The sequence below is a fragment of the Perognathus longimembris genome, chromosome 5 (genome assembly GCF_023159225.1).
Source record: "Perognathus longimembris pacificus isolate PPM17 chromosome 5, ASM2315922v1, whole genome shotgun sequence".
NCBI lineage: Eukaryota > Metazoa > Chordata > Mammalia > Rodentia > Heteromyidae > Perognathus > Perognathus longimembris.
Genome location: NC_063165.1, coordinates 40,693,913 through 40,718,163, shown reverse-complemented (window position 1 = coordinate 40,718,163; position 24,251 = coordinate 40,693,913). Strand labels below are relative to the sequence as shown.

The 24,251-nt window shown below is 41.8% G+C and overlaps 1 long non-coding RNA gene across 1 annotated transcript; it reads right to left on the bottom strand.

Moving 5' to 3' along the window:
- Nucleotides 1–59: 59 nt before the first annotated feature.
- Nucleotides 60–16,353, bottom strand: LOC125351289. The gene is made up of 3 exons (XR_007210925.1): nt 16,114–16,353; nt 14,740–14,749; nt 60–71 (listed from the first exon to the last, which is right to left on the bottom strand). It is a non-coding gene; the product is annotated as an uncharacterized LOC125351289 (long non-coding RNA).
- Between the last annotated feature and the right edge of the window lie 7,898 nt (nt 16,354–24,251).

The following is a 24,251-nucleotide window of genomic DNA, read 5'->3' as shown; positions in this document are numbered from 1 at the left end:
AGAGCCTGTAGAAGTCTGCATTTTTTACTTTGAAGAAATACCAATGAACCATGAGCACTAAGACTATCTTGCTTAGAATTTCCTGTGCTCAGTAGGGTGACTGACACTTAGCAAATATTGTTTAATTCTTAATAGACTGGACTATTATCTCATGAACAATAAAATCTTTTTAAATACATATTCTGGAAATATTTCACTTGATTTTGGAATTTAACTAGCCAAAATCAGTATGATTTTCATTATTTTTTTTTTAACATTTGCTAGTTTAATTCCTTGCTTTTCTCTAGTACAATGTTTCTTGCCCTGGGGACTCAGAATATTGGGATATGTGCATTCTTTAAAAATTAACACAATCCATGTGATTTAAAATAGAGTGTTGAAGCATATTCATATTCAACTAAGTTTTCACTCCTTACTTTTTCCCCCTTCTAGTACTGAAGCTTGAATTCAGGGCCTCATTCCATTTTTTTACTCACAGCTGGTGCTCTACCTCTTCAGGCACACCTCCACTTATAAGGCTTTTTATCTCTGAAAGATTTAAGAGTCTTAAGGATTTGTAAGCTAGAATTGTCTGTGAACTTTGATTTTCAGATTTCAGCCAGGATTATACATATGAGCCAATGGTTCTCTTTATTATTTGGTATTGATAGCAAAGCTTGAATTTAGGTTCTAGAACTTGCTTTACTGGTGCTTTACCACTTGAGCTACATGTCCTCTCTGCCATTTTTCTGGTTGTTTTAGAGATAGTGTCTTACAGGCTTTTCTGCCAGGTTGGCTTCAGACTGGTTAGAGGTCCCAGGCATGATACAGCAGTGCCTAGATTTTACCTTTCTGAAAATACATAAATATGTTAGCTCAAACTTGAACCTGTGGAATTCGACTGCTGGCTATTTGTGGGGGTGATGGCAGGAATTCAGCCTGCAGAGTAGGAGCTGGGGTCTACAGGTGGAGCAAACTGCCAGATCTCACCAGCCAAGAAGAAGGAGGAGGAGAAGTAGAAAGGAGAAGGGACTAGTATTCCTAGCACAGAAAAACAGCCCGAGCTTGCAGGAAGGATTGCAAGGTTGGATGCCTCTCCAGGTCATTTCCAATGTCTCTTTTTATTGCCAGCCATTATCTTATACCTTATTCCAGGCACCTTCCCAGCCAGCCAATGATCCTGCCTTCCTCAGACTGATTTCCTGTAGTGAAGCTCTGTGTCTTATTCATCTCCTGTTCCTCCTTCATCTATGTTCAATGACTGGCACAGTGGAGCTTTTGCTGAGCAAGTGATGCTTCAGGACCTGGACCATCCTGCAAGCTGCAGCCAATAAATAAACTAGAGAGGGGAGCCATTGCTCTTTGTCTTCCTGCCCAACTGCTGACATAGTCTGCCAACTTTTCAGTTCACACATCCATTTACAGCTGCTTTTATCTTTTTAGTTTTTTCCTGTCCAAATAGCTGCTGTGGGGGGGACTCAGCTGACCAGCATCCCAGTTCCTCATGTGCAGCATGGAGAGAAGACTTAAAGCTGCATTGATGGAAGGGGTAAAGGATAACACCTAATTTAGAAGAGGGATAATGGTTGGAATGCACAGACTTTTGTCTGTACCTCCTTCTGGTAAGCTGTGACTTGCGCAGAGTTTGTTTCTGCCAACAGACCTATAGATGAGAAGATGCTTCAAGGCCTAGAGACCATGGGAAGGTGTATCCTACGTCTTTGAAAACACAATTTCTCCTAAGAGTTAAATGACTCTTACAGGGGATATAATTAGCTATTTGTGAACATTACCTATAAATTCACCCTTAAATGAGTGAGGCAATCAAAAAGAACAATCTTGGGGGAACAAGTAGGATGAAACTCAGAACCCAACCAACAGTATGCATATCTCTGTCTGAAGACTGCTTCTGCACAGAATGGATCTTTCTGGAGGATGGTGTGGGTAGGAAGCAGTGATCACCAATTATAATAAAGAAAAAGAGGGTTCTCAAAGGCATATGTTGGTATATTTAGCATGTCCCCTCTGAATAGAAGTCTTGTACATGACTTGGAGAGAACTTAGAATATTTCAATGGAGTCATATTTTTAAAGTTCATCTCCTTCCCTTTACTCTGAGGCAATGTGCTAATAAGGCCAAAGTGAGTAACCAGTCTCTTATCAGTTGCATTTCTCTGGGTAAATTAGCAAACCTGCATTGCGAGTGTGTGGAGGGAGGGGAGTGTTGGAGAGGGAGAGAGAGAGAGAGAGAGAGAGGGAGGGAGATAGAGAGAGAGAGAGAGAGAGGAGGGAGAGAGAGTGGCTGCATGGAAGACATTTCTTTTCTCATCTTGCTGAATTTTGAGCCACTGTATTGGTGTCTGGAACATGGGAGATAACATTCAGTGATGTTGGGAATCAGGACTTGGAGCATGAAAGAACTATAGTGTTGAGTGGCTCAGATGAAGGCCATAGATGGCTTTTCCCTGCACCTTTGTGTGTCATAGGACAAACAGCCCATGTTCAGGTGCAACAGAAGACCCTGACAGTATTTATTCATTTGCTCCTGGCAATGTTTTTGACCATGGGAATATGACTTAGATATTCCATCTTCCACATATGAAGACTCCCCCACCACACAGAGAGCTGGTAGGGGGTTGCTATGGAACAAGCTAAGCTTCAATCCTTTATGGCTCAGTTAGACTCTGATATCTTGCTGTGATCCTTAGCCCACCCTTTGAGGTTCACCATCTCAGCCATAGACCAACTTCTGTTGGAGTCTTACAGCAAAAGAGAATTCCCTTTCTCAGCGGCCACTTCTACTTTGCAGACTTAAACCATTGTAGGGCTGGAGTGTATGGCTCAAGTGGTAGAGCACCTGTCTACCCACTGCATTGAAAGGCCCTAAATTCAAACTTCAGTACCACCATAAAGCGAAGCAAAGCAAAACAAAACAAAAACCAGAAAGGAAAAAAGCAGAGATACCCGTGAAGCCAGAAGTGCTTTAGAGATGGAGGGTGCAATGTAAGAGGCTGAAGTTTGTTGGGGTTATGTTCTCACTGGAAAGAGTCTACAGTAGGATGCCTGTCATGAGAGAGGGTCTTGGTGGTTTCTAGATAATTTAATCTCAGATGACAGAGTAGGAGGAGAACTAGTAGGAAGCAACAGGACACACTAAAAGGCTCTTTTTCTACAAAGAGCTTTAAATCAGTTTTATAGCTATAGCAGCTCCCTTTGCTCTCTTTCCAAGCCTGACCAAGAGCCTGTGCTGGCTCTAGGATGGACAGGAAAAGTATGAAGGAGTCACATGCATTGCGGGTGGGCACACCCACCATGGGCACTTTCATAGCAATGCCCAGAAAGGCTCTTCAGTTTCCAAAACTCTGTGTTGTGAAAGGATACTTGAAGTGATCTAGCATTAGAAAGTTCCACCTAGACCAGGAAGTCAGGGTCCTAGGTGGAAAGGGTCAAGGTGGTAGAATAATGGGCTTGGTACCAGTTGAATGGTACTGCACATAGGGAGAACACAGAAGGCAGAGATGAGATCAGAAGCAACAAGATGACATGCCAAGGCTCACCTAAATTCATGGGTAAAAATAAATCATAGAAAAGAAGAGAAATACTGAAAAGGTGTACAGCCAAATTCAGAAAACAAACAAACAAAAACATCTCAATGGGTTTGTAGACAGGCAGTTGTAGTTGCAGGTATTTTAAAGGAAGAAACCATGTTTAGCATTTATTGGTCATGACAACTCAACAACATTTGTGTGTGTGTGCATGTATGCACATGGGGGGGGCATGTGCTAGTTCTAGAGTTTGAACTCAGGGCTTTGTGCTCTTGTTTAGCTTTTTTGTTTAACTCTGATATTCTACCATTTGCACCACACCTCCACTTCTGGCTTTTTGTTGGTTAACTAGAGATAAAAGTCATTTGAGGGGCTGGGGATATGGCCTAGTGGCAAGAGTGCCTGCCTCATATACATGAGGCCCTGGGTTCGATTCCCCAGCACCACATATACAGAAAACGGCCAGAAGCGGCGCTGTGGTTCAAGTGGCAGAGTGCTAGCCTTGAGCGGGAAGAAGCCAGGGACGGTGCTCGGGCCCTGAGTCCAAGCCCCAGGACTGGCAAAAAAAAAAAAAAAAAAGTCATTTGAATTCTTCTGCCCAGGCTGGCTTAGAACTGGGATCCTCAGATCTCAGCCTTCTGATTAGCTAGAATTGGAGACATGAAACCAGTGTTTGGCCTCAACCCATTTACTTATTCCTTGTGGAGAATAAGTACACATAAAATGCTTTATTTGCTTTTTTACATTAGACTTCTCAGGCACAATTATTTGCCCTCCAGCTGTATAGAAAATGGCTTACTTTTAGAGCTCACAAAAAAAATGCTGGCAGCTCTAGCTGTCCTTTCTTTCTTTCTTTCTTTCTTTCTTTCTTTCTTTCTTTCTTTCTTTCTTTCTTTCTTTCTTTCTTTCTTTCTTTCTTTCCGACTATGTCCATTAGCTGAAAAGCTACTAACACGATCCTCATGCATGTGAACTGACTCAGACTTGCTTTCCAAAAGCTACAGTGTATGATAGCAAAGGGCAGCAGGTCACATGAGGAAAAACATGTGAGTGCAAAAGAAAACAAAAACAAGCAATTATCTAATTGTGTGAGTTGCCCTAGTAATAATACCATCTTAGCCACAGGAGGGTAGTATCGTGTCCTTGTAAAGTGGCTGGTTGGGTTGTGGTATCCTAACTGCCCATCCTCTTTCTGGCACTTCCCTAGGGAAGGGCAATACCCACCTGCTCGTCCCCACCACCAGTGCTTCAGATGTGGCTCCTACTCTACTCGTATCCTATGGTAACAAACTTCAGTAATGTTAGAACTCTAATAGGGTTTAGGCAGAAGTCCAAGCCAAAGCTTCATTTTGAATCTCATCAAAGCACTTTTTGGTTATTAAGTGTAAAATAGATTGTCAATGAAACATTTTTAAAAATACAAAAAGCATTCCTAGAGCATGGCCTAGAAATAGGATGCTAAAAGGAGGCTCTTGCAAAGTACTGGTGGCTCATGCCTGTAAACCTAGCTACTCAGAGGCTGAGACCTGAGTGTGGAGATTCAAAGCCCAGGAAGGAAAGTTTATAATACTCTTAACTCCAATTAATCACCAAAGAGTCAAAAGTGGTAGAGTACCAGGCTTGAGTTAAAAAAAAAAAAAAAAAGCTAAGGGACAGCATCCAGGCCCTAAATTCAAGCCCCAGAACTGGGATTAAAAATAAATTAATAAGCCTGGAACTGGTGGCTCATACCTATATTCCTAGCTACTCTGGAGGTTGAGATCTGAGGATTATGATTCAAAGCCAGCCTGGGCAGAAAAGTCTGTGAGACTCTCATTTCAACTAAACTACTCAGAAAAGCCAGAAGTGGCACTGTGGCTCATGTAGTAGAGCTCTAGTCTTGAGCACAAAGAGACTCAGGGACTGACTACATTCAGGCCCTGAGTTCAAGCCCTAGGCCCTGCAAATAAATAACTAAATAATAAATGAATAAAAGTGGGTGCTGGTGGCTCATGCCTGTAACCCTAACTACTCAGGAAGCTGAGATCTGAGGACTGTAGCTCAAAGCCAGCCCAGATAAGAAAACCCATGAGACTTTTATCTCCAATTAGCCACCAGAAAACTGGAAGTGGACCTGCGGCTCAAAGTGGTAGAGTACTAGCCTTGAGCAAAAAAGCTCAGTGCCCAAGTCCTGCTGAGTTCAAGCCCCATAACTGAAAATAATAAATAAATAAATAAATGACGAACGAGGCTGTTTGTCATCCTAACAGCTTTGTCTTTGTGTTTTCATCTTCCCCTTCCTTCCAGAAACCTGTTCCCCTATGTCTATGTGTCTGTGTGTCTGTGTTTCTTTTCCCCTACACTTGAATGCTAGGAAGCCAGAGGACTCAGGTCTTAAAAAAGAATGCAGCAGCTGTGCCTGTCTTGCCAAGTGAGGCTTTGATTTCTTTTGTTCCTGCGGCTGGAGTCTCCTTGGCTGATTAAGTCAGAGTCTTGGCCCAGGTTTTGTTGGCGGGTGAATGGAGCCTCTTCAGTGTTCACTGGAGTGCAGTATCATTGATACTTCCTCCCGGCTCTCTCTCCCAGGGCAGCTGAGCTGATGGGTTAATCCTGTTGTGTGCTTGGGAAGTCTCACAGGCACAAGTGCAAGTTGGGGTAGAAAAAGAGAACTAGGCTCGGATGGGACCCTTTTCCTTCTGTCTAATCTCTTCATTTTGCTTAATTGGGCTTAATGGGAGCCCAGGGCAGAACAGTTAAAGGGCCTGGCCTAAGTCTGGCAAAGGGTTGGGCGAGTCTTGGATTTCTGAACTCTACTCTTTTAACCACAGGCATTTCTCAGATAGAAGTCTGCAAGAGCTCTGTTACCCTGCATGAAGAACAATAACACTGTTCCTAGACATTGAGCAATAACACTGTGTCTAGACATGGAGCAGTAACACCGAACCTAGACACAGACCAGTAACCTCAGCTCTAGATATAGAGCAAACACAGCAGTAACACCATATCTAGACACACCTTTCACAGGCTGACTTCTGACAACTTCCCTCTTTTAAGGCAGTATTTGGTGGCATTTATTACTTCCTGACATCACATACATAAACTTGTTGTCTTTCATTAGGACAGGAACCCTATATATGTGTGTGCATATATATATATGTCTCTATATATAAATATTCATATATACATTTTCTACATCCTCAGAGAACTAGAAAATATATAGAATAAAATGAATAAATAAAAACTGTCTAAACTCCAAGAAATGGAAACAAGAGGGGTTTTGTTGTTGTTATTTTTCTTTTTGGTTTTCTTTTTCTCTTTTGCTGCTGTTTTTGTTTTCTGTACCTTTTGTCTTGTATGTAAGTTTATCTGTTTGGGGGAGGTAAGGGAAAGCGCAAAAATGGTGGGACAAAGGGTGAACAAATGTAGTGGTGATACTCATTAGACACTATGTTGAAAATGAACTAGACAACTTGTGTATTGGAGGGGGTGGGGAGGGAAAAACTGGGAGGAAATGATGGAAGAGGTGACACTGTTCAAAAAGAAAGGTTCTCATTACCTGACTTAGGTAACAGTAACCTCTCTGTACATCATCTTTTCAATGACAAGAAGGAAAAAAAACAACTGTCCTCCCATGTATTAGTAATGAAGAAAATAAAATAAGAATGTATTTTGGCCAAATAGGAGGGGAAGGACTCCCCTACATGACTTAATTTGTGTTAAAACTTCTAGGCTTCCCTCCTCACTAGCCTCCTTCCCTCTTTCCTTCTTAAAACTGGTTCCCTCAGTGGCACAGCTGCGTGTAAATAGCTGATAATCATTTAAAAATGACACTGTCCAGAGGGCATTTGAGAAAAACTGAAGTGTAGTTGAAAGTAGAATAACAGGTATTAGCAAATAGGTGGGAGATGAAGAGGAAGGTAATGGAACTTTATGGAGCTCATCTAATCAGTATGCTTACAGTGATGGAATTCTATTTGCTCTGAAGTGGGATTCCTGAGCATCTTTGCCCCCAGAATATGGAGTAGTGAATAGAGAACAGCCTTATGCAATCAACAAATAGTGTTAAAAAGAGTGTGGAAAACATAGATCACTTTTGTGTTGGCATTGCCTGTGTCAATTAGCAAAGTATTCAAAAATAGAAGCTCAGTGAGAGCAAAAAATAAACCACTTGAGCCAATCATCTTACTCCTGAAAATTGATTAAAAAAAATAAGAATCAAGAGTGGAGACTAGAGCTATGCTTCAAGTAGTAGTGTCTGCCTAGCAAGCACAAGGCCCTCATTTCCGAACTCAGTCAGAGAGGAAGGGTGGGGGAAGGGAAGGAAAGAGATGGACTACGTACAAAAATGCATTCCATCGTTAAATTGTGTGTGTGTGTGGTAATTTTAATGACAAATAATAATGAGAAAACTGTAAATTATGTTAAAATGTCAGATCTGTGTTACACTGTTATTGACCTACCTCCTGGCTACGGGTCCTTGGGTAAATTATTTAACAATCCAATGTTCAATTTCCTTTTCTGTAAAACATTATTTCCATTAAAAATAAAACCAGCACATATTTTATAAAGCTGTTAAGAGTAAATGAGATAGCTGCAGAGAAGTATTTAGCACAATGCCAGGCACACACTTATCATTATTACTTGCGAAGGCACTATTACATCTTTGTAGAATAAATAAATGAGCAAAGTCTCCAGATCCCCCAGCATTCTAGTTAAGTGACTAGTACAAGAAGTATATTGAGATTCCAAGGCCTGGTTACAAGCACACATCTTTTCTATTGCTATGAGGTTAGGATTTTATCCCAAACAGTCAGAATTTAAAAGTACCTTTGTCCAGAGGTAGACTCACACTGACTAGCCAAAAAAAAAAAAAAAAAAGAATAACTTGGCTTTGAAAAACAGCACAGATAATCTGTTTCCTTTAGCTATTTTGCCTCCGTACATTATGTGGAAAGGGGAGGATTGCGGGTGCATGGGAAAGGAAAAAGTGAAAGGGGTCCAATTAATGAAACATTTTCCTCTAACTTTTCAGCTGAGTCTTGTTTTCTAATCATGGAGCCCCTCACAATACTCCTTCCTGCTCCCTTTGTCCTTCTGAACTTCAACTCAATACTCTGGGCCAATTTGATCGAGGTCAGATCAAATCTGATACCATTGCCAACTGTGCAAATCTGGAATTGCTCTAAAAAGGAATGGGCAATGCCTAATTGGGGAGACTCTGAAAGCCATCATTAATAGGAACTCTCATCTTGGATTTGAAAATAATGAACTTTTGGACTCCATTTGTACAGCTGTATCCTCTGTATGTTTATGGTATTGTTCTTTGGGTTTCTCCCTAGTGCCTTTGAACTATGACCTTGGGCAAGTTGAAACACACAATTTGTTATACTTCTTCCCGGAGGTGGAACAATCACCATTTAAAAGTGTACAGTTGATTGGGTTTTAGGGCATTCACAAAGTGGTACCACTATCTTCATCCATCCATCCAGCAAACATCATCACCTATTTGCCAGATTCTAGGCTTGTAACCAAACAACTCTCCATGCCAGTGCACAGCATACAGTGGTGAGGATTACCTGAGTGGTTGCATCAAGTCTGCAGGTGTGAGATGCTGGGAGGTAGGGAAAACCATTTATCAATGGCTCTGTGACAGTTGTGGGAAAGAATAGTTGGTTGGCAGAGAATCTACAGTGTGGTTGTATGTGCCCTGCTGATTATATTTCCTCTTTAAAAGTTAATGGCTTCCGGGAATCTTTCTGGAGAAGGTGTTTGCTAGCAAAACAAAGCCTGTACATTTTTTTACTCCTCCACTCCTTCTCCTACACATTTCCTGCTTGTCTCTGTCCAGCTGCAATTTCTTTCCAACTTTGACAATTTCCAGATTCATTTTGTTTTGTTTTTGACCAGTCTTGAGGGCTTGGAATGCAGGCCTGAGTGCTATCCTGGCTTCTTTTTGCTCAAGGCTAGCACTCTATCTCTTTTTTATTTTTATTTTTATATTTTGTCCTAGTGATGTACAGAGAGGTTACAGTTTCATAGGTTAGGCACTGGATACATTTCTTGTACTGTTTGTCACCTCCTCCCTCATTCCCCCCTTCCTCTCCCCCTTTCCCTCTCTCCCCCATGAGTTGTTCAGTTGGTTTATACCAAACAGTTTTGCAAGTATTGCTTTTGTAGTTTTGTCTTTTTATCTTGTGTCTCTCGATTTTGGTATTCCCTTTCACTTTCCTAGTTCTAATACCAGTATACACAGCTTCCAATGTACTCAGATAAGATACAGTGATAGTGCAGGTACAACCACAGGAAGGGGATACAAGAGGGTCATCAACAATAGAAGCTACAGTTTCACATGGAATGTTGAAAGTAATTACAACAGTGATATAACACTCTTTTCCATAACATGGAGTTCATTTCACTTAGCATCATCTTATGTGTTCAGAAGGGTATACCTATTGGGCTCTTGTGATCCTCTGCTGTGACTAGCCTAAACCTGTGCTAATTATTCCCTATGAGGGAGACCATAGAGTCCATGTTTCTTTAGGTCTGGCTCACTTCACTTAGTATAATTTTTTTCAAGTCCTTCCATTTCCTTACGAATGGGGCAATGCCATTCTTTCTGATAGAGCCATAAAATTCCATTGTGTATATGTACCACATTTTCCTGATCCATTGGTCTACTGAGGGGCATCTGGGTTGTTTCCATATTTTAGCTATGACAAATTGTGCTGTGATGAACATTGTTGTGCTGGTGGTTTTAGTGTGTTCTTGTTTGTGGTCTTTTGGGTAGATGCCCAAAAGTGGGGCTGCTGGGTCATAGGATAACTCTATGTTTAGCCTTCTGAGGAATCTCCATACTGCTTGCCAGAGTGGCTGAACCAGTTTACATTCCCACCAACAATGAAGTAGGGTTCCCTTTTGGCTACATCCCCTCCAACATTTATTATTGTTAGTTTTCTTGATATAGGACATCCTTACTGGGGTGAGATGGTATCTCAATGTTGTTTTGACTTGCATTTCTTTTATAAGGCCAGTGATGTAGAGCACTTTTTCATATGTCTCTTGGCCATTCTCATTTTCTCATCAGAGAAGTCTCTTTTTAAGTCTTTAGCCCATTTGTTGAGGAGGCTATTGGTTCTTTGTGGTTTTGTTTTGGAGGAATGTAATTTTTTAGTTCTGCATATATTTTAAATATGAGGCCTTTAGCACTCTACCTCTTGAGCCACAGTGCAACTTCTGTTTTTTTCTGTTTATGTGGTGCTGAGGACTTGAACCCAGGCCTTCATGTATGCTAGCCAAACACTCTACCACTGAGCCACATTCTCAGCCCCTCATTTTGTTTTTCCATGTCTTTTTCCAATTAGTTTTTCACTTGAATCTCATTTGTTTTCTCATTTTTTTTCTTTCTTCTTTCTTTCCTTTTGCTATCTTTACCTGCATCCAAAGCACTCGGCGAGCTTGGAGTGAGGAGAGAGAAGTCCTGTACAAGGGGCAGTTTGATGGTTTCCTGTCCATGCCCATGTGGGCTATAGACAAAGTGTGAACTCTGCTTACTACACAACATTGTTTTCACTATGGTTTAGAAAATAATATCTGTGAAGCTTTTATGTGAATGAGACTCTGTGCTAAATTCTTTCCAGGCTTTAGTTTTATTTGATCCTCAAAACAACCCAGTGAGAGAAACGCTATTCATATCTCTAGATTACTGATGGAAACAATGAGCCAGCAAGTGATACAATCATGTTTCACGTCATGGGACAATAAATGATGGAAATCACCCAAAGCTAGCTCTGTGTACAGAGCCAGAGGGTGTCTTTCTAAAGCCTTACTGACTTTCTGGGCTTCTCCGCTCCCCCCCCCCCCCCAAAGTCTACCTCCTTCATCAGTGAGCCCCATCTATCTTCCTGGATGGAGTAAAGTCTGCCATCCACTTGGCTTCTCTCCAGCTTTATGTCGCTGGAGGATCCTGGGCATAGGCCCAGCTTGGAGTCAGTTCTATGAAGCATTGTAACTGCTGGTGCTAGGGCAATAAAATCCTAACGGTCTCCAGAAAAGAAGGTTGTAAATTCTTCTGAAGCCCACTTTGGGTGTAAAGGTTCACGCCTCTTGCTTCCCCCCGCCCCCCATCTCCATTAACGACCCCTGGGGTTTCATGAAAGGCGTCATGCATTACAACAGGCCGCAGAAATCCCAGCAGCGCCCAGCTGCAGCTAGGTTGTGTTTTGTCTAAAACATGTCCTAAAAAAAATTTTTGTACCCACTTTGTTGAGAGTCACAGACACATAGCTTATGCTTTGGGAGGAAAAATATTAAGAGAGAGGGGAAAAAATGACCAAGAAGGACAACAGGAGGGAACCAAAAAAATAACTTTGAACATGGAATGATGCCCAGAAAAAGAAGTTTGGGAAAAAAAAAAAAAAAAACCCAAACCCCCAAAACACCCAAAGGGTTTGGGGAGTTTTTCCTCTAAATTAGTTTTGCGTTATTACCTGGTCAAACCAGAGGTCTTTCTGCCAATTCCATTTGGCTGTTTGAGATTGAGATGGGAAATAAAGATTAGCAGAGATCTGAGGGGGAGCGAAAACTCTTTCCAGGGAGCAATTGCGCAGCCTCCAGTCACTTGATGGGGTGATGCCCACCAGAAGTAAAAAATTGGCCTCTTAGCATCTCCTCTCTGTTCTAGCAGTAGTGATTTCATTCAAGTTAGACAAAAAGGGAAAATAGATGGGGGACCTAGGGATGTGACCACTGGGACAAATATGAAGGGAACCGTGTGTGGAAGTCCTAGCTATTCCTCCCTTGGGATGCTGTTCTGACTTCTGACTTCAACAAGACAGTCCAATGGAGAGGCTGAAAGGTGGTGACTGAGATACTGAATGGAGGGCTCATCGAGGGTACAGGAGATCATTCAGTCCAGGGGCTTTTTTTTGTTTTTGTTTTTCCCCATCATGGGGCTTGAACTCAGAGCCTGGGTGCTAAAGCTCTTTTGCTAAAGGCCAGTGCTCTACTACTTAGAGCCACAGCACCACCTCTGGTTCTTTTAGAATGGTTAATTGGAGATAAAAGTCTCAGGAGGGCTTTTCTGCCCAGGCTGGGTTCAAAACCAGAGCCTCAGATTTCAGCCTCCTGAGTAGTTAGGGTTATAGGCATGAGCCTCTGGCACCCTGCAGGCCTGGGGTTTTGACAAACAAAACAACAGGGTTTTAACCATCCTGTGAGATAAAATGTCTTTGTTCACTCCTACTCCCCTTTTGGTTTTGCCCCCCTTCCTCCTGTGCATTTTACTGGAAATTCAACCTGTGTGTGTCACATTCCTTTACACTTACCTCACGGAGAGGAGGTTAGGGTGGAGTTGGAGTATATTCCAGAAACTGCAAGGATTTGTTTCTTTAATTAATTTCTCATGGCTGTCTGATCAAAATTGAAATACTGGCCAGGCCCTCAGCAATGAGGCCTATCTTTTACTAGTCATTTGGAAAAGAACATACTCGGTATTGTGTGTGTGTGTGTGTGTTTGAGTGCATGTGAATATGTGTGTACATACATGTATGTGTGAGAGAGCCTGTTTGTGTGTGTATGTATGTGTATGAGTCCCAAATCGCAAATTTACATTAAATGTTTAATGTAACATTCAGATGTCAATTTGGAATAAGGTGTGTTAATTTGTCAACTTCTCTCTCTCTCCTTTATAAAGGACTCCCGAGGGCAGGAGATATGTCTTACATTTCTGTCTTTTTGGCATCTAGCAGAACACTTGTCATCCAATAGACAATACTTGTTTGTTTAAGGGATGAGATGCAGGCAAGAACATCCTCCCAAACAAGTCATCTTGGGAATGGACAATACTGCAGAAGCAAGAAAGATACTCTCTAACCATCTCCTGCCTCTTTGTGAGAGGAAGTCAGGAATGGATTCTCTCACTTACCTTTCCTGAAGTGGACCCAGGACCTTTATGTGGCAGATGACAGATTGTCTGGAACCTGGAGTGAACTCCAATTAAACATGAAGATACCAAAAGAAATCCAAACACACATACTTTACTAAAATTTCCAACTCATTACTATTAGATCCAAACCCTTTGTCCAGTCCTACTTCAGTATGACTCTTTCCCTTACCAAACCAAAGTATAATACTTGTGTCTTTATGTCTTCGTTTTTAAAAGTTCCTGCTCACATCGAACTTTTGGTTTGTTAGGCTGTTCTCTCAGCCATCTGTCTTTTGTTATAGTTTCCACTGTGGGCCTTACCATGGGCTAGGAAACCAGAGAAATCTTTACCCAGCACCTTAGCTACTCCTCCAGCTTTTACCTGTGCCTATTTCTTTCATTCTTGTAAATATGAACACATTGTTTCCTGTTGGCCCTCTCAAACTTTTCTCTCTTTCTTCTTCTGTTTCTCCCCCCCCCCCCCCATTTTGGCACTGAGGTTTGATCTCAGAGCTTTATTCTTGCTGAACAGGTACTTTTCTACCCTTGTAACCTTTTATTTTGTTTTCCTTTATTTTTCAGATCTCACATTTCTACCCAGGCGTTGGCCTTGGGCTTGATCCTCCTACTTACACCTCCTTTCTAGCTGGGGTTTCAGGCATATGGCACTACAGCCAGCAAGTTGGTTGAAATAGAAAGTATCAGACAGATACCTTGCTAGCAACTTAACGCAATGTGGCTATGACTGCTCTTTTCTGACCCTTTCCCTGATAAGAATTCTTTCTTGTATCAAGTACAGGGCAAGAAACCCAGCTTTCTCTGTTCTCCTCTGGTGACACAGATAGTAGTAAATCTGCTGAAGTCCCAAGAGAGGAAGAGGATAATAGGTACCATGGACCTTGGAATTAGATAGGAAGCAGAGATATGAGGGAGTAGCCCTGAGGTTATAAGATCAATGAGGGGCTTTGGGCATAGCTTGGGCAAGGGTAATGGCTGCTATCCATCTGTTGTTTGGACATACCCAGGCTGTAATCCATCTAAATGTCCTTTCTTCCCAAATAAAAATTCACAATAGGATGAGACATCTTTGTCTGAGTTTTCCATAAAGATCTAACTCCAACTTCTTCTTTACTATAGACTTTCTTGACTCCAAGAACATTCTTATTCCTTTCTAAGACTCTGGCCTCCAACTCTACATCTCCTGCAGTCCTTCTATAACTTTCACATGGCTCTGCATCACCAAGTGGGCCTATGAAGATGTAGGTAGCTGAGTTCCATCCTAGTTTTGGTTCAATTGCTCTGGGGAGAGGCCCACAATGTGACAACTTTAACAAGTTCACAGGTGATGTTGACAAGGCTGGAGGATGGAATCAGACCCACAGACCCAGGAGTGACTCCTTACTCATAGCTTCTCTCAGTCAGAATGCTGCCTCCCACTGGGCCTGCTTTCTGCTCAGCTTTTAAAAGATACTTGATCACATTGAACCCTTTCAATAACCCTATGAGACTGCTACTGTTGACATTCTCATTTTAAGAAGAAGAAACAGAGACAGAAAGGTTATATATCTTGCCTAACATGAGTGATGATCCTAGTCAGTACTGACTCCAAACTTTGAGTATTTAATCGCCCTACCATGCGGCCTTAATGGCCTAAGGAATTTTTTTTTCCTCCCATGTAAGTCTCATATTATCTACTTTGGAAAGCCTGGGCCTTGTGAACAAAGTGCCCTTTCATTCTGGACCACCCTCTCCCCAAATTTCTCTTTGCTGCTGGCGAAGTACAGCAAGAGAAAACACACATTTAATCTCCATTAAGACTCTCAGACTTTTTGGAGAGGAAGTCTAAGTCTGACTTGGGAAAGAAACCTGATGTATTGAAAATTCAAAAGAAAGGCAGTTTTATTGCTTCACAACATATGGCAATACAAATGAATGACTAAATGTTTCCAAGAATTCCTCTTAGCCTTTGCACATAAATAAATATGGCTTGTTTTCAGACAAACAACGGTGTTTTAAGATCAAGGACTGATTATTTGAAGGCTGGCTGAAAATACGCAAGCATTTTTACAGCTGATGTTCAGTGGTTCGGTATGGGTTAGGACATTGTGTTTGAAATAAGTAGGCTCTGGGGCCATCCATCCCTTCATACTGTTTCCCTTTTGTGTCTAGATTCAGTTTCCTGGCAAAACCCACAAACACGGACTGCCCTGTCAAGGCACAATGTGATGTATACCAGGAAGGCCAGGATTCAAAACAGCACAAACATCTTGGTGCTTTGCCTCAGCAGGGCATCCCACACTCACTGGGCGTTTATGTAAGTTACAGATTTTTTTCTTCCAGAAGTTTACTACGTTCTCTGGTGGGATGTCAGGGAATCTGCAATAGCTATCCTTAAATTTTACTTTGTCTCTTTATTCTCCCAACCCTCACCATACCGATTTGAGGTTGTTGTTGTTGTTGTTTTCCTAAGCTAATTCAGAGGTGGCATACTTTGAGAAACAGTGCCAGGCTGGCAGGTGTGGGGAGGGAAGGGGACCTGCAGAGGTGGGTCTGAATGTTTGGAATTGTCCATCAAAATCCTCAGACACTTCAGTGGCTTCAACCCTTGTGGTGCATTGACTTTCTTGTGCTGTGTTCCCTAACACCCAATTCCCTTAGAACAGTGGTTTAAGACTGGGCCTGAAAGAACATGAGAGCATCCATTTCTCCCCTGCTCCCACTGTATTTGTAGTCCATGCATTGTAACACAAATGACTTACTATTTCCAGTTCCCTTTTTGAAGGGAAGGTCTGATGGAAGACACCACTCCTTGTTTTTTCCAAAATGTGCACTGTAGTAAAATCTGTCTCTTCACCTTTTCTTCCCAAGTTAGTTCATGCAACACTGAGAGAACCAGAAAGGACACACATTTGGGGACACATTTTCTTTGTGTGTGAGTACAAGTCCTGTAGCTTGAACTTTCAGCTTAGGCATCGTCCTTAAGCATTTTTGCTCAAGACTAAAGCTGTACACTTTTGTCACAGCTCCATTTCTAGTTTCTTCAGTTGATAAATAAAAGAGTCTCCATATTTGGTTTTGGATTAGTAACCCCCCCCCCAAAAAAAAAAAATAAAGACTGGGCCTGGACACACACACACACACACACACACACACACACACACACACACACACACACACTTCCCTGGATGATTCACATGTGGGACAGTGGAGTGGAAAACCAGGAGGATAGATCTACTATAGAACACAGGATATATTTAGTTGAAAGTAAAAAAGTGGAAAAGTAGAGGTCAGGATATAATAAATGCCTGTGTGGAGAGATGCGAGCCTTTTCTAAATTGAGCGTGAACTCCAGTGAGTAGAGGACCCTAAGTTAGGGAAGAGATGCTGCCTAGTTAGAAGTCAATGCAATCTCTTTTCGGCCTATGGTGAGGGCCAATCCTCTCTGCCATTGGCCTAAGGTAACTCACCCTCACTTTCCCTGGGCCTTATCTCTCACTTCCTTTTGCTTCTGCTGGGCCTTAGCCCTCAATTCTCCTTCATTTTTTTGAGCCCTGGCCTTACCTCCTCTTAACTCCCATAAATCCTTTTCCTTGACTTCCACTGGGCTTTAGCCCTTCTCCTTATTTCCACTGGGTCATTGCCCTCCCTCCTGCTGGGCCCTTGCCCTCTTTTCCCCCCAACTTCCACTGGGCCCTTGCCCTCACTTCCCTTTGCTTTGGCTGAGCCTTGGCCCTTACTCTCCTCACTTCTTTTGGACCTCAGCCCTTACTTCTCCTCACTTTCACTGGATCTAGCCCTCACTTCCCTTTACTTTGGCTGCCCTGTGTCCCAGGCTGCTCTCTTTAGCTGCTAGAATCTGGTAGCCTCACAAACCCCTGTGCAACCAAGTGGTTTCTGAATAATATCCCTTCAGCTTTAGCCCAGGGGCTCTGGCTTTTCTGTTTGTTTTCTTTTTTCTTTCTTATTTAAGAAGCTCAAGAGAACTTAAAAGCAGGCCCTTGAAAGTTAAGCATTTCTAATCACATAAAGGTGTCTCTGCAGGGCCTGGGCTGAAAGGGGTTTGTTTGGGGGCTTTCATCTTTCTCTGTCTCCCCTTCCTTCTTCAAAAGGTTTTCCTGGGCTCTTATCCATCCAGCTTCTTGCTGGACACCCACCCCCATCATCTCTGTGCTTGGGGCCCCCAGTGGAAAGGAGAAGAAGGGGTTGGCCAGAGGGCCAGAGGTGGGAGGGAGGAACCTCTGGGCCCCCATGCTGGGCCCTAGGAGACTGTGAGAAAGCCCTTTTCCATCTGCAGCCCAGCCCTGTGGGAGTCAATTAATTCTGAATAACCTAAACCGACAGAGGTATTTGCATTCACAACCTGACTGATGACCGTATAAAATTGATTTATGAATTAAAGTGCTTCCCCTCCCTTTATCCCCGATTCAGTCTGTAATTGATTATACGTGCTGCAGCGAAATTAAATAAAAGAAAATTAAAAAGAAAAGAGAAAGCAAAGTGAAAGAGAGAAAGAGAAGGAGGGAGGGAGGGAGGGAAGGAGAGAGAGAGAGAGAGAGAGAGAGAGAGAGAGAGAGAGAGAGCCCTTGTTCAGTGTACCCAGCATTCTCAAGGCTCGCTGGGATTTGCTGTTATATTCATTACTTATCATTTTTTTAATTTAAAAAGTTACTTCCCTGCCTTGTCTCCACCCCATTCTGTGCCTCCTCTCCGTTTTCACCAGGGCAGTGTTCTCTCCAGCCTCCTCCTACTCCCTGAACCTGGACTGGAAGAAAAGAAGATGGGCAGGGCATCTCCCAGGTAGCATTGCGTCCACAAAAATTTCAGGAGAAAGCAATGATGTCTGCAGTCTCTGTCTCTTCCATGTGCACTGGGTTTTCATTCTGTCCCTTTTCTGACTCCTTCTTTTCACTTTTTCATGGATCCCCTACTCCACTTGCACATGGCAAAACTCCCTTGCAGCAAACTCTCTCATAAATCTAATCTTTGTGATAAACTTTTAAATGGCTAGCTCAGCCCAGCAGAAATTTTCCAGGGAAAAATATAAAGTGTTTAATGAAAGGAATAGATCCCTAATTGAAAAATCTCAGGTTGTCTGAAGCTAAGGTAGGAATATTTTTCTTAGTAGGAGGGAAGAGAGAAAGGTAGGTGAAGTCTAACACTTAGAGAACATGAGGCTTTGGTACTGGTTGAATTAAGGATGTGAAAATTGCTAGCCTGGTGTCCCTATGCAAGTCTCTTCACTCTCCTTGCTTTATATGTCTGCTTAAGATAGATATTACAGCCAATTGCCAACTAGATGTAATGTGTATAAATTCCTCTCTAGTGTGGCTCAGCAAACACTACAACAGCAGCCTCCTTCCTTGCCTATTCAGCTTTTGAAACAAGGCAGCTGTGATTCATGAGTGTTCCAGTAACAGGATGATGGATTAAAAGCTGTCTCCCAATTCAAACTCAGTGTTGTTATTTGAGTGACACATGGATAGTGTAGACAGTTTTTTTTACTCACTATCCTCAGAGATCTGTGCATAAAATCACCCCATAATTAAGCCATCTCACTCAATTGACTCACAGTGCTGCCTCGTCTTTTCTCCCTTCTACCTCAGGACAGCCATGATGTTATGTATAGCTCATTCTACTACTTAATTCTCTGTCTCATTTTAAGAAAATGTCTTAAAAATTCTGTTTCCTGGCAGGTACAGTGGCTCATGTCTAGAACTCCAGTTATTTGAGAAGAGGAGATCCAGAAGATTGCTCTTCAAGGCTAACTTGGACCAAAAGCTAGCAAAACCCAGTCGCAACCAATAACATATACAGTGTTGTGCATTGTGGGACCAGCTATTTGGAAGGACATAGGTAGGAGGATTGAGGTCCAGGCTGACCTCAGGCAAAGCCACAAGACATTGTCTGAAAAATAAAAAGAAAACAACAAAAGCAATAATAATAACAACAACAAACAATTAAAAGGAACTGGAGCTTTGGCTCAATTAGAATACCTGCATATCAAGTGCTAAGCCATGAGTTCAAAACTCGAGTCGTACTGGAAAAATGAAGTATGCCTCCTTGTCTGCTCCTTCGGCTGTCTAGACAAGTACGTTGGTGACTTCATTGCTCTAATTTTTAGTGGACAATTCCATATTAAGTGCTGTTCACCTAATTTCAAAGAAAGTTCAACAAAGCAGGGAGTGATTGCTTGGGCCTGGCTGCAAGCCCTCTTGGCTGATAGGTAGCAATGAAATCCCCTTCCCAAACAAGGAGCTCTTTTGAGAACAGATCCCTGAAGAGGCTGTGAAATGGGAGTGGAATGAGAACACTGAAAACTGGCCCCTCTCCAGGGAAGGGAAGAAATTTCCAGGGAAGAGAAAATTTGCTGTAGATGTTGAGGCAGCACTTACTGGAAAATTTGGAGAGAAGGCTTTTGAATTGGTACTCACAATGAATATTCTTTTCCCGCATTTCAGCAGAGCTAACCTACTGCCTTCTTGAGGTAAGGTTAGGTGTGTTGAAACTTCATACAGTGTAGCCTACTTAGTGGGTCATACTTGTTGAAATACAATTTTTTAAAAGTAAGTGTCTAAGCTTTTTACAGTTCTCTACTTCTTGAAAGCTTGGGGGTAACTGGAAATCCAAGGTTGTGAGGGAATCTGGGTGCTGAGGGATTGATCAGTAAGGTATTGAGCTCTGGATGCTGAATGTGATGGCACTAAGTACTAAGGTAATGAGAGTACTGAGAGGTACTGGGAACTGAGGTACTGAGAGAGTACTGAGAATACTGAGCTACAAGATAGTACTGAGAGAGTATTGAGGTACTGAGAGTACTGAGGTTCTGTGGATTGAGGTACTGAGAGAGTACTAAGGGAGTCCTGAGGTGCTGAGAAAGAGTACCAAGGTACTAAGAACTGAGGTACTGAGTACAGAAACCTCTTAGGGTAGGTGGAAAGGTGCTGAGAGTAGAGCCAGAGGAAACACCACCTCTGCAACCTTGCTAATAGGAGACCCTTTGTGCCTAGGAGAGAAAAACCTAAAAGCCATTTTCAACATACACAGAGGTCAAGAGAACAGCAAGCTAACATAGAGAGGGACACAGTGAGAGAAATCTAAACTGATGGTTCTGATTACTTGAGCCTTCCAATTTTAAAATTAAATCAAGGCCATGATTCCCTGAGGCTGAGAAGTTTGAATACACATGGGTGGGAAGATATTAACAGAGGACTATTTAATACAATGTTTAGCCAAGTCAACTGGTATGGATTGAATGCATCTACTCAAATTTTAGATTGAAGTTCTAGCATCCAGTGTGATGGAATGAGGAAGTGGGAACTTTGGGAGGTGATGAGTTCCTGAGGGTGGAACTATTGGGATAAATTAGCACCTTATAAGAAGAAGTAATCTGCTGGCAGTAGAGTGTACAGCAGATGGCAGTTGGTCATTTGCCAATGTAGAACCAGGCCCTAATCAGACACCAAATCTGGCACTTTGACCTGGGATTTTGCAACTTCTAGAACTATAAGAAATTAATGTTCGTGGCTTAAGTCTCCTAGTCTATGGGGTTTGTTATAGTAACTTGAATAAGATACCAGGAATTGGCTTCAGAAGATGAAAAGTATCTACAGCACACAGCTGGAAATGGCATCTCCAGTGCCTTCTAGGACAGAGTAAGTTTCCTGAGTCAGAAGCTTCAGTAGGTTGGTTGACACTGTTTATCCTCCACATTGGTGGTATCTTACAGCTATACTTCTTGCCCTGGTTTGTGATCTGTTATTAAAAAAAAATCTGGAGATAACTATTACCTGAATTTCTTCCATGCCAAGCTTATTGATTAAAGAAGAGCCATTGCAATGAACGCAACTTCAAGATGAGAGAAGCATGCACAAAACCTCTTTGTGGCAAGCTTTCTTTATAATAAAGATGTCATTTAATTAGTCAACAAATAAATGATGGTACATATACACAATAGATATTACTCATTGATACAAACAAAGGAGATATCAAGCTATGAAAATACTTTATACATTCATTGGCAAAGGAAAGGAGCCTTTCTGAAGATGATGTATAACTATATGCCATTCCTATGCTGTGACATTCTAGAAAAAGACAAAATTATAGAGACAGTAAAAAAATAGTAATCTCCAGAGACTCAGGAGGCCTGAAGAAAGGGATGAAGAAGTGGGGCACAGGTAATTTGTATGGTGGAAAAGACTAATACTATAATGGTAGATGAAGTTTGTAATGCACTGTCAAAATCCACAGAATATATAACTCAAAGAAAAATCCCTGGGCTGGGAATGTGGCGTAGTGGTAGAGTGCTTGCCTTGCATGCATGAGGCAGCCCTGGGTTCAATTCATCAGCACCACATATACAGAAAAAGCTGGAAATGGCACTGTGGCTCAAGTGGAAGAGTGCTAGCCTTGAGCAGAAAGAAGCCAGGGACAGTGCTCCGGCCATGAGTTCAAACGTCAGGATGGAAAAAAAAGAGAGAAGCCCTAAGATAACATGTGGATTTAAGTTATGTACCAATGTTAGCTCATTCATCCTAGCCTACATATCATTATATTATAAGATGTTAATGACAAGGAGGGATATGGGGGAAAGAGGTTAAAAAACAAGGAGGAAGATGGGGAAATATAGGAGAGCAGTACACTTCTTATTCAGTTTTTTTCTATAATTAGTTTTTAGAAAATATTTTTTTTCTAAAAATAAAGTTTAGTGATTTTTTTTAAAAAAAACAAGAATTTGTTTTTTTTTTTTACTTTTTTTTTGCTTCTACCTAAATGTCAATGTCTTTGATGATTCCGAATGAGAGGGAAGTAATGACTTTCCAAGACATGAAACAGCTTGCTCATCTACAGAGAAATATATAGAGAGTGAAATAGTAACACTGTTGGACTGTGGTGGCTACTACTGCTACAAGCTCAGGACAGTGCATAGGATGGCTCTCACAACAGATCAGATCCTAGATAACAATGGCTTCCTGGGAGTTTTCAGAGTCAAGGAGAACAAAAGGTCAAAACTCATATATCTATTGTTAGAAGGGCAATCTTTAAGGAATGGAAGGATTTTTGATTGTACAACAGTTTCTACTGCACCAAAGCCACCAGCACAACTATGTTCACTGTAGTTCTATGTTCCATAACTAAGATATGGAATCAACCCAGATGCCCCTCAGTGGATGAATGGATCAAGAAAATGTGGTATATATACATAATGGAATTCTATGCTTTCATCAGAAAGAATGACATTGCTCCATTTGTAAGGAAATGGAAAGACTTAGAAAAAATTATATTAAGCTAAGTAAGGCAAACAAAAAGAAACATAGGCTTCATGGTTCCCCTCATTTGTATTAACTAGAATATGTCTAGGATATTCTTAGAAGAACAAAATAGCTTAATAGCTATGTGCATATGACCACATAAAATGATGCTTATCAAAATGAACTCCAATCAATTCCCCAGCACCACATATACAGAAAACGGCCAGAAGTGGCGCTGTGGCTCAAGTGGCAGAATGCTAGCCTTGAGCAAAAAGAAGCCAGGGACAGTGCTCAGGCCCTGAGTCCAAGCCCCAGGACTGGTGAAAAAACAAAACAAAAACAAACAAACAAACAAACAAACAAAAAACCAAAAAAACAAAAACCAAATCAAAATGAACTCCAAGAAATGGAAACAAGAAGGTTTTCTTTTTGTTTTTTTTTTTTTTTTTTTTTTTTTTTGGCCAGTCCTGGGGCTTGGACTCTGGGCCTGAGCACTGTCCCTGGCTTTTTTTTTGCTCAAGGCTAGCACTCTGCCACTTGAGCCACAGCGCCACTTCTGGCCATTTTCTGTATATGTGGTGCTGGGGAATTGAACCCAGGGCCTCATGTATATGAGGCAGGCACTCTTGCCACTAGGCCATATCCCCAGCCCCTGTTTTTTTAATTATACTGTTTTCAGTTCTTTCTTTTGTCTCCTTTGGTTTATTCCCCGAGATCACAGTTTTTTATTTTTGTACCCTTTGTCTTATATATAAGTTCATCTGATTTGGGGATGGGAAGAAGAATCACAGAAATGGTGGGACAAAGGGTGAACCAATAAAACAGTGATATTCACCAGACACTATGTTGAAAATGAACTTTACAACTTTGGGGGATGGGGAGGAGAAAAAGTGGGAGAAAATGAGGGAGGGGGTAACTGTTCAAAAAGAAATGTACTGGGGCTGGGGATATAGCCTAGTGGCAAGACTGCCTGCCTCGGATACACGAGGCCCTAGGTTCGATTCCCCAGCACCACATATACAGAAAAACGGCCAGAAGCGGCGCTGTGGCTCAAGTGGCAGAGTGCTAGCCTTGAGCGGGAAGAAGCCAGGGACAGTGCTCAGGCCCTGAGTCCAAGGCCCAGGACTGGCCAAAAAAAAAAAAAGAAATGTACTCATTACCTTGTCTTATGTAACTGTGAAGCCTCTGTACATCACCTTTACAATAAAATTTATATTAAAAAAATAAAAAAGAAGAGGGCTGGGAATGTGGCTTAGTGGTAGAGTGCTGTCTTGCATGCATGAAGTCCTGGGTCATTCCATTCCTAGCACCACATACACAGGAAAAGCTGGAAGTGGTGCTGTGGCTCAAATGGTAAGGTGCTAGCTTTGAGCAAGTGAAGCTCAGGGACAGTGCCTGGGCCCTGAGTTCTAATCCCAGGACTGGCAAAAAAAAAGAAAAGAAAAAAGAAAAAAGAAGAATAAGAAAAGGAAAAGGAAAACAAAAAAAAAAAAAAAAAGAAGAAGAAGAAGAAGATCATGGCTTGGCAACGAGGTCCTGCCTATGTATGTAAGGGCCAAGAGAATTCAAAGAAAGAAAA